The sequence below is a fragment of the Trachypithecus francoisi genome, unplaced genomic scaffold (genome assembly GCF_009764315.1).
Source record: "Trachypithecus francoisi isolate TF-2019V2 unplaced genomic scaffold, Tfra_2.0 Lachesis_group13, whole genome shotgun sequence".
Taxonomy (NCBI): Eukaryota; Metazoa; Chordata; class Mammalia; order Primates; family Cercopithecidae; genus Trachypithecus; species Trachypithecus francoisi.
The window spans coordinates 3,666,808-3,677,165 of NW_022681458.1; the positions used below are offsets into that span (position 1 = coordinate 3,666,808).

At 50.1% G+C, this 10,358-nt stretch overlaps 1 long non-coding RNA gene across 1 annotated transcript; it reads left to right on the forward strand.

The window, feature by feature from the left end:
* Positions 1 to 179: 179 nt before the first annotated feature.
* LOC117095289 lies at positions 180 to 9,377 on the forward strand. The gene is made up of 3 exons (XR_004441899.1): positions 180 to 282; positions 8,825 to 8,944; positions 9,022 to 9,377. It is a non-coding gene; the product is annotated as an uncharacterized LOC117095289 (long non-coding RNA).
* The last annotated feature ends 981 nt before the right edge of the window (positions 9,378 to 10,358 follow it).

Below are 10,358 nucleotides of genomic sequence, written 5' to 3' on the forward strand. Positions count from 1 at the left end.
CGCCGCAGGGCGTTCGGTCGCTAGGGTTGCGCGGCCTTAGCAACGGACGCGCCGCGGTGCCCCGCCCCCTGCCCGCTGTCCGGCGCGCGCGCAGGGAGTACTGGGGGTTCCGCGGGAGGGGTTTGGGGGCGGACGGCCGTGCCCGCGCAGGCGTGGCGCGGCGGGGCGGGGAAAGGGGATCTGGGATCCGGCGCCCCGCCCCTCCTCTGCCGAGTGACGGCATCGGGAAGCGCGTGTTCGCTCGCGTTAGAGGCGACTGCTTGAAGTCTGATTAAGAACAAGGTAAACTCTAAGATCTGTGCCTCCTGTTTCCCAAATCTCAAAGGCTTTTGCAGGCACTGGTTCATCGGAGGGGACGGTACTAAGTTATCCCAAAACACACGGAATAGAAAATACACTGTCCTGGCTGGTACTTAATAAGGCTTCTTGGGCAAGTCACTTGTTTTCTCTGAGACTCTACTTCTGTTCCTGCAAAGCAGGGCTAGTGTGCCCCCTGCCTAACCTACCTCCCAGGAAGGTAAATGGTGACTAAATGCTGTGTCGGTGCTCTGAAACGGGGACAAAGCCATGCCCCGTTGTCCTACTAGGTGTCTGTGATTCTTTCCCACCTGTCCTCTGTCCATCATGCACAGGCCTACCGCAGAAGTCCTTCTAGCGATTTGAGAGCTCTGGGGTCTGTAGTTCTTCTAATGAACACCGTTATAACTTTTTTTTTTTTTTTGAGATGGAGTCTCGCTCTGTTGCCCAGGCTTGAGTGCAGTGGCAGGATCTCGGCTCACTGCAAGCTCCGCCTCCCGGGTTCACGCCATTCTCCTGCCTCAGCCTCTGGAGTAGCTGGGACTACAGGCGCCTGCCACCTCGCCCAGCTAATTCTTTTTTTTTTTTTTTTAGTAGAGACAGGTTTCGCCGTTGTTAGTCAGGATGGTCTCGATCTCCTGACCTCGTGATCCGCCCGCCTCAGCCTCCCAAAGTGCTAGGATTACAGGCGTGAGCCATCGCGCCCAGCCTTTTTTGTTTGTTTGTTTGTTTGTTTTGAGATGGAGTCTGACTGTCACCCAGGCTGGAGTGCGATCTTGGCTCACTGCAACTTCCACCTCCCAGGTTCAAGTGATTCTCCTGCCTCAGCCTCCTGAGTAGCTGGAATTACAAGTGCCCACCACCATGCCTGGCTAATTTTTTGTATTTTTAGTAGAGACGGGGTTTCATCATGTTGGCCAAGTTGGTCTCAAACTCATGACCTCAGGTGATCTGGTGATCTGCCCACCTCAGATCCAAAGTGCTGGGATTATAGGTGTGAGCCACCGCGCCCAACCAGTGTGAACCCTTATCCATCCTAAATGAATGTAAGAGGCTTCTGCTTCTCCTCTTAAGTAGGGATGGAAATGAATGTATTGGCTTCCTACCATGGACTTGAGACTGTGTTGACCTGCTCTAGCAAAGATACCATGATTGGGGCTCCTATTTGTATTTTTAGCAGAGACAGGGTTTCACCATGTTGGCCAGGCTGGTCTGGAACTCCTGACCTCAGGCAATCTGCCCGCATCGGCCTCCCAAAGTGCTGGTATTACAGTCGTGCGCGACCGCCCCCATTATAACTTTTTAATTGACCTTCATTTTTACCATTTTCAGGGCTCCTCATTTTTTGTGGAGATCTAAATCTCCATCTGGTGTCATATCCCTCCTGTCTGAAGAACTTCCTTTAATATTTCTTCTAGCACAGTTCAGCTGGTAATGGAAAAGTTATACAGACAACCAATTTCAATGCCAGCCAGGCTGTGTGGTTTATCGACAAATACTAAATTGCATTTTTGTAGTTTTCCTTCCATATCCACCTATAACCACCTCCAATAAATTCAGCCACAAATATTTATTAAGCATAGAAGTACAGAATTCTAGGGTTGGGAGGCCGAGGCAGGTGGATCACCTGAGGTCAGGAGTTCGAGACCAGCCTAACCAACATGGTAAAACCCCATCTCTACTAAAAATACAAAATATTAGCTGGGTGTGGAGGCAGGCAACTGTAATCCCAGCTACTAGGGAGGCTGAGGCAGGAGAATCTCTTGAACCCAGGAGACAGAGGTTGCAGTGAGCCAAGATCACACCTCTGCACTCCAGCCTGGGTGACAGAGTGAGACTCCATCTCAAAAAAAAGAATTCTAGGGGTACAGTGGCTCATGCCTATAACCCCAGCACTTTGGGAGGCTGAAGCAGGCAGATCACTTAAGGTCAGGAGTTTGAGACCAGCCTGGCCAACATGGTGAAACCCTGTCTCTACTAAAAGTATAAAAATTAGCTGGGCATGGTGGTGTGTGCCTGTAACCCCAGCTACTTGGAAGGCAGAAGCACAAGAATTGCTTGAACCCAGGGGGTGGAGGTTGCAGTGAGCCAAGATCGCATCACTGCACTCCAGCCTGGGCAACAGAGCAAGACTCTGTCTTTAAAAAACAAAACAAACAAACAAAAAGTATAGCATTCTAGATTGACTGTTTTTGTTTTTGTTTTTCAGTACTTTGAGGATGTTACTCCATTGACTTCTGGCTTGCATAGTTTCTGAATAAAAGTCCTCTGTAATTCTTTGTTCTTCTGTCTATTGTTTCTGGCTGCCTTCAAGATTTTATTTTTATTATTGGTTTGCCAGAAGTTTGCACATGGTATATCTAGATGAGGGGGTCTCTTTAACCTAAAATTTATATTTTATTATTTTCATACAATAAAATTCATAGCTGTTAAGTGTGCAGGTTGATACATTTTGGTAATTATGTACAATTATGTTACCACCACTACAATCAAAATATAGAACAGTCCCTGCACCCTACAACATTTCTTGCTGCTTATTTGCAGCCCATCTCCTTCCCCAACCCGGCCCCAGGCAGTCACTAATCTGGTTTCTGTCATTATAATTTTGCCTCCTCTTCTAGAATTTCTTTTTTTTTTTTTTTTTTTTTTTTTTTTTTGAGATGGAGTCTCCCTCTGTCACCCAGGCTGGAGTGCAGTGGCGCAATCTCGGCTCACTGCAAGCTCCATCTCCTGGGTTCACGCCATTCTCCTGCCTCAGTCTCACGAGTAGCTGGGACTACAGGCGCCCACCACCACACCCAGCTAATTTTTTGTATTTTTAGTAGAGACAGGGTTTCACCGTGTTAGCCAGGATGGTCTCAATCTCCTGACATCATGATCCACCCGCCTCGGCCTCCCAAAGTGCTGGGATTACAGGCGTGAGCCACCACACCCGGCTAGAATTTCATATAAAGGGGGCCGGGCGTGGTGGCTCAAGCCTGTAATCCCAGCACTTTGGGAAGCCAAGGTGGGCAGATCACAAGGTCAGGAGATCGAGACCATCCTGGCTAACACGGTGAAACCCCGTCTCTACTAAAAAATACAAAAAAAAACTAGCCAGGCGAGGTGGCGGGCGCCTGTAGTCCCAGCTACTTGGGAGGCTGAGGCAGGAGAATGGCGTGAACCCGGGAGGCAGAGCTTGCAGTGAGCTGAGATCTGGCCAGTGCACTCCAGCTTGGGTGACAGAGTGAGACTCTGTCTCAAAAAAAAAAAAAAAAGAATTTCATATAAAGGGAATCATACAGTACATAGTCTTTTGTATTTCATTATTTTTCTTATAATATTTTTGAGATTCATTCATATTGTTACACGTATATTAATATCCCATTCTTTCTGTGGGCTGAATGGTATTCCACAGTATAATTTGTTTGTTCATCAGTTAATGGACATTTGAGTTGCTTTCAGTTTTTTATTTTTTATGAATAATGCTGCTGGCCAGGCACAGTGGCTCACACCTGTAAGCCCAGCACTTCCGGAAGCCAAGGTGGGCAGATCACTTGAGGTCAGGGATTCAGGACCAGCCTGGCCAATGTGGTGAAACCCCATCTCTACTAAAAATACAAAAATTAGCCAGTCGTGATGGTGTGCACCTGTAATTCCAGCTACTCAGGAGACTGAGACACGAGAAATGTTTGAATCCAGGAGGCAGAGTTTGCAGTGAGCTGAGACCATGTCATTGAACTCCAGCTTGGGTCACAAAGTGAGACTCTTGTCTCAAAAAAAAAAAAAAAAAATTGCTGCTATGACCATTCACTTACAGGTCTTTGTGAAAGTTTTCATTTCTCTTGTATTAGAATTGTTGGGTTGTATGGTAAGAATATGTTTAACTCTACAAATACTATCATACTGTTTTTAAAGTGGCTGCATCATCATTCATTCCCACCAGCAATATATTGAATCCCAAATTGCTCCATATCCCTGCCAACATTTGGTATTGTCAGTCTTTTTGTTTTCTTCTTCTTCTCCTTCTCCTTCTCCTCCTTCTTCTCCTTCTTTTTTTGAGATGGAGTGTTGCTCTGTTGCCTAGGCTAGAGTGCAGTTGCATGATCTCGGCTTACTGCAACCTCCATCTCCCGGGTTCAAGTGATTCTCCTGCTTCAGCCTCCTGAGTAACTGGGATTACAGGCACCTGCCATCATGCCCATTTTTTGTATTTTCAGTAGAAACGGGGTTTCACCATGTTGGCCAGGCTGGTCTCAAACTCCTGACCTCAGGTGATCTGCCTGCCTTGGCCTCCCAAAGTGCTGGGATTACAGGCGTGAGCCACTGCGCCTAGGCTGTCAGTCTTTCCCCCGTACCCTCGTACCCTGATACAGAGTCTTGCTCTGTCGCCCAGGCTGGAGTGCAGTGGCGCCATCTCGGCTCACTGCAAGCTCCGCCTCCCAGGTTCATGCCATTCTCCTGCCTCAGCCTCCCAAGTAGCTGGGACTACAGGGGCCTGCCACCACGCCCAGATAATTTTTTGTATTTTTTAGTAGAGACAATGTTTCACCATGTTGGCGAGGATAGTCTCAATCTCCTGACCTCGTGATCCGCCCGCCTCGGCTTCCCAAAGTGCTGGGATTACAGGCGTGAGCCACCGCGCCTGGCCCTGTCAGTCTTTTTTAACGTCCATCTTTCTATGGGTGTGGAATGGTGTCTTGTCATGGAACCTATTTAGATTTCTGTAGTGATTAGTGATTTTGAGCGTATTTCACTGCCGTTGCTAAATATTCATATATCTCTAGTGAAGATATCCCATCAAGTATCATTCAAACATTTACTGAATCACTGCTATGTATGGATTACTGTCTGGGTGCTGGGGATTTAATGGGGAATTAAGACCTTCTAGGAGGCAACGTCCATGCTGTCCACTGGTCCTAGGAACATCACATGCTGCTAACTATATCCAGGACCAAGTGAGCTTTGGTCACCTAGACAGAGGCCAGATGAAAGGCGCCAGGGCTCATCCCCTTCTAACTGTCGGCCTCCCTTCCTCCCGTACTGCACCTTGCAGGTGGGCTGGCTGTGTGAGACTCGGCCGAGAGGCTGGGAGATAACCTCAGAGAGAGACAGCCCATGATGGAGGGAATTTAACGACACTCATCATGTAGACCCATCCCATGCTCCGTGGGGAAAACAAGCTCCCAAGGGGTTTCACCCTCAGAGGGATTCCATCTTGGCTCCTCTCTGTTTATAACCCTGCTCCTTGGCCAGAGCACCACCGGCCTCTGACCCCTGCCTCATGAAACCTTCCTGACTCTGGAAACTCTACTCCCAACCCACAGAAGCTTTTGTGGTTTTCCATCCATCCCCTTTCTCTCAGCACTACACTTCCCAGAGTATGTGGTCTCCAGTCCAGACTCACACCATCCCAAGGACCTCAGCAGGACAGTCCACTGTGACGTTTGGCACTGCAGTGCCTTAGAATAGTCTAGGATGATAGTGGACACTGAATCACTGAATCACACTCCTTCGAGGGCTCCCAAATTCCCGTTCTTCTCCTGATTGTCCACACGCGTCCTTATCACACACATACCTCCTTCCCAAGAACAAGCATTAATTAAACAGTTCATCAAACCCCATAAAGAAAAACAAAACAGTTTCCATACTGCCCTGTCATTTGCAAACATCCCCCACCCAGTGAAACTAACACTTCCCATGAACATGGAGAATGGTGTTAGCTCCCTTCATTCCTTCATTCCACCTTTCCTGCCCACCATCCAACCCCTCCTTAGGCCTCCCCGAAAGTTTTTATAGGGGAGGAGCATGGTGAGACTGTGTACTTCTTCATGACCGGGCCCTCATTTCTCAGAGGCTGACCTAAAGCTCTGAAATGATGAAGCCCCTAGACAAGGCTGCAGCAGCCTCCTGCTCCCAGGTGTTACAGAGAGGGCGATCACCTTCACAGGACAACAGGGAGACCCTCAGGGGTGCTGCACCAAATGCAGGTGATGCTGTGGTGGCTGAAAGCAGGAGTGTCCTCCCAAACTGGAGGAAGCCTGGCTGGGCCGCCTTCCCTGATCTGCCCACCATGGCCAAGCTGGGAGCCAAGAGGCTCCTGCAAGGGCCCATCCCTCTCTGAGCTTTGAGCTGGCTGTGGTCAGCCTGAGTAGTGGTGGAAGGAGCACCCAGGCCCCAAGCACCCTGCCTTCCAAACACTGTTCCCAAGGGCAGAGCTCCCCAGCCCCCACCCCAGAAAGTCCCATTGGGCAGTATCCTCTGGGCCTGATGGCCAGAAACCTGCTTGTGTGACAGTGGCCTGCTTGTGTGGTGGGAGAGGTAGGTGTGGCCTGGAGAACCCTCGGGCCCCTGAGGTTCTGCCAAGGACCCTGAGCCAATGCTGCCCAAAGGGGAAGCTGGTTCCTATCTCTCCCCCAGCCTATGGAGAGCAGGAACCATGTGGGCCAAGGCTTTGTGGGGGCCTTGAGGGCACAGGGCCTGGCTGTTTGGAACTGTGAGCCATCGGAGACTCTCCTGCCCACCTGGGCATCAGGAGCTCTGAGAAGACCTGGGACAAGGGGCAGAGTCACTCAGTCCCACCAAGATCCTTATGGAGGGGAGAGGTGGCCAGGGAGTGGATACGCGTGGGGTGGGGAGGTGGCCAGGGAGCGGACAGGCATGGAGGGGGCAGTGGCCAGGGAGTGGACGTGCACAGAGCGGAGAGGTGGCCAGGGAGTAGACACGCGCAGGGTGGGGAGGTGGCCAGGGAGTGGACAGGTGCGGAGCGGGGAGGTGGCCAAGGAGTGGACATGCACAGAGGGGGGAGGTGGCCAGGGAATGGACATGCGTGGGGGGTGGGGGGAAGGTGGCCAGGGAGTGGACATGCGCGGGGTGGGAGGTGGCCAGGGAGTGGACACGCACGGGGTTGGCCAGGGAGTGGACACGCACGGAAACGGGCAGTGGCCAGGGAGTGGACACGGGTCCCTCAACAGTGCAGTGTTTGGGGAGCATGGGCTCTCTTCCATGCCACCCACTGTGTCTCCTGAGGCCCCAACACTGCCTCAAGGTGACTCCTCAATCTCCGCACAGAGGGAGGATAGGTGGGTATCTGGGGTGCTTGGAAAGCAGGCCTAAGAAGAGGCAGCTAAGGATTCCTGACTCCAAAAAAAAGAACTGCAACCAGGGCCTCTCAGGGCAGGAGGGTGCAGAGGGCAGTCTGAAGCCTCCAGTTCTGAAGGCTCCAGACCAGGTACCAGGTAGGAGGGACAATGTACCTTAAATTACCCCTAAGCTTCTCAGAGTCCTAAAAGCATCAGAGGGAAAGGCAGAGAACATAAAAAAAGAGTCATTCATAAAAAAAAAAAAAATAGATAATTGATTAAACAACTATAGAAAATCACAACAAAGAAAGTGTTGGAAACATAAAAGGCTGGCAGGAGATGCTTTTGAAATAAACAGTTTCTGAATGAGTGATAACCATGGCCCTGACTCTCCCCAGGAGACAGAAGCCACAAAGCTTCCAATGTGTCTTCCAGGCCCTGCCTCACCTCGCCAGGAGGCAGACATTCCCAGAGACAAAGGCCTGGGGAGGCTGACTTAGCCCCACCCTGAACTCCATTTCTACCAAGAGCCCAAGATGTGGGTCAGGCTTTGGGAAGGGCTGGGGAGCAGATACCAGGTCAGAGGAGAAGTGCAGAGCTGCGGATGGGCTCACCAGCCCTGGATCCACAAGGAGTGGGGTGGGGGGGTTGCTATGGAGCAAATGCATGTCCACTGGGCAGAGAGAGGGGAACTAGGCCCAAGAGGCCCAGGAGAAACAGAGTTCCATCACAAGGAGGAAGTCTTTCCTGTAACTGCCACATCTGCTTCCCCAGCTTGGGATACAAAAGAAGGTCCCCACCTTTCTGAAATCCAGCTCAGATATTCTCACCCCCCTCAGATATTCTCACCCCCCTCAGATATTCTCACCCCCTCAGATATTCTCACCCCCCTCAGATATTCTCACCCCCCTCAGATATTCTCACCCCCCTCAGATATTCTCACCCCCCTCAGATATTCTCACCCCCCTCAGATATTCTCACCCCCCTCAGATATTCTCACCCCCCTGTACTGAATCTTTTTGTTTTTTTTGAGACAGAGTCTCGCTCTGTCGCCCAGGCTGGAGTGCAGTGGCCGGATCTCAGCTCACTGCAAGCTCCGCCTCCCAGGTTTACGCCATTCTCCTGCCTCAGCCTCCCGAGTAGCTGGGACCACGGGTGCCCACCACCTCGCCCGACTAGCTTTTTGTATTTTGTAGTAGAGACGGGGTTTCACCATGTTAGCCAGGATGGTCTTGATCTCCTGACCTCGTGATCCGCCCGTCTCGGCCTCCCAAAGTGCTGGGATTACAGGCTTGAGCCACCGCGCCCAGCCTGATACTGAATCTTTATGTCTGCCTTGTGCAAGCTGGACGGCCCTCTGGGTCCCACAGTATGGAGGTGCAATACATAGCAAGCAGACCGTAATACTTGGAACTCTCCACCGTGGACAGTCCAAGGGAAAGATTCACCTACCCTCCCTCTCGCAGGCCCTCAGGCCCTTCCAGTAGGGTCCCATGACTTTGAAGGGGCAGGGGCCTGGATCCCATCATCCACCAAAAGCCTGTGAGCTACCCATGCCGATTTCCCAACAATCTGAAGCTCTGCGGGTAAGTAGCCACTCTTGGGTGAGGGGTGGAATGTTCCGCCTCCCCGGGCAGCCCAAGACACCCTTGTTTTGCCCCAGGCAACGCGAAGATGACACCAGGAGGGTGGAGCTGCGGGATCCTGCACACCAGAGGCCCCAACCACATCTGAGAAGAGAGGCCACCATGGGTAGCAGGTTTTCGGGTGTCTCAAGGGAGCCCCTAATTATACTCCTGGTAGATACTCTCCACTCTGATTAAGTTACACAGAGCACATTTTTACTTTTGTACTTTAGTTTTATATTTTTGCCATGTTATTTATTTTTTCTTCCCCTTCCCTGCAGTTTTACAAAGGTATAATTGGCAAATAAAAAAATAAAAATTGTATATATTTACAGTGTACAAAAGGATGTTTTCATTTACGTATATATTGTGAAATAATTAAAATAAGCAAATTAATATATCCATTTCCTCTCCTGCTTATCTTTTTTTGCAGTGAGACCATGTAAGATCTCTCTCAGCAATTTTCAAGTATATAATTAATACACTATTACTAACTACAGTTACCATGCTATACATTAATCTCCAGGATTTACTCAGCCTGCCCAACTAAAACGTTGTACCCTTTAACCAACATATGCACATCTCATACACACAAACAGTCCCCAGTCCCTGGCAACCACCATTCTACTCTCTGCTTCTGTGAGTTCAACTTCGGATTCCACATATGAGTTGAGATCATGCAAATGCAATATTTGTCTTTTGTGCCTGGCTTATTTCCTTCTTTCTTTTTTTTTTTGGACACGGAGTCTTGCTCTGTCACCCAGGCTGGAGTGCAGTGGTATCTTCTCAGCTCACTGCGACTTCTGCCTCCTGGGTTTAAGCGATTCTCCTGCCTCAGCCTCCCAAGTAGCTTGGATTACAGGTGCCCGCCACCACGCCTGGCTAATTTTTGTATTTTTAGTAGAGACGGGGTTTCACCATGTTGGCCAGGCTGGTCTTGAACTCCTGACCTCAAGTCATCCGCCCGCCTCAGCCTCCCAAAGTGCTGGGATTACAGGCGTGAGCCACTGCGCCTGGCCGGCTTATTTCATTTAACATAATGTCCTCTATGTTCATCCATCCAAGAAAATGACAGAATTTTCCTCTTTAAGGCTGACTCATATTCCATGGTGCGTAAATCCCACATTTTCTGTATTCCATTTATGTGCTAATGGACACTTAGGTTCATACCATGTCTTGGCCATTGTGAATAATGCTGGGATGACCGTGGGAGTTCAATTACCTCTTTGACATACTGATTTCAGATCCTACAGGCATCTACCCAGAAGTGGGACTGCTGGATCATAAGGTAGTTCTATTTTTTGGCCAGGCGCAGTGGCTCATGCCTATATCCCAGCACTTTGGGAGGCCGAGGCGGGTGGATTACTTGAGGTCC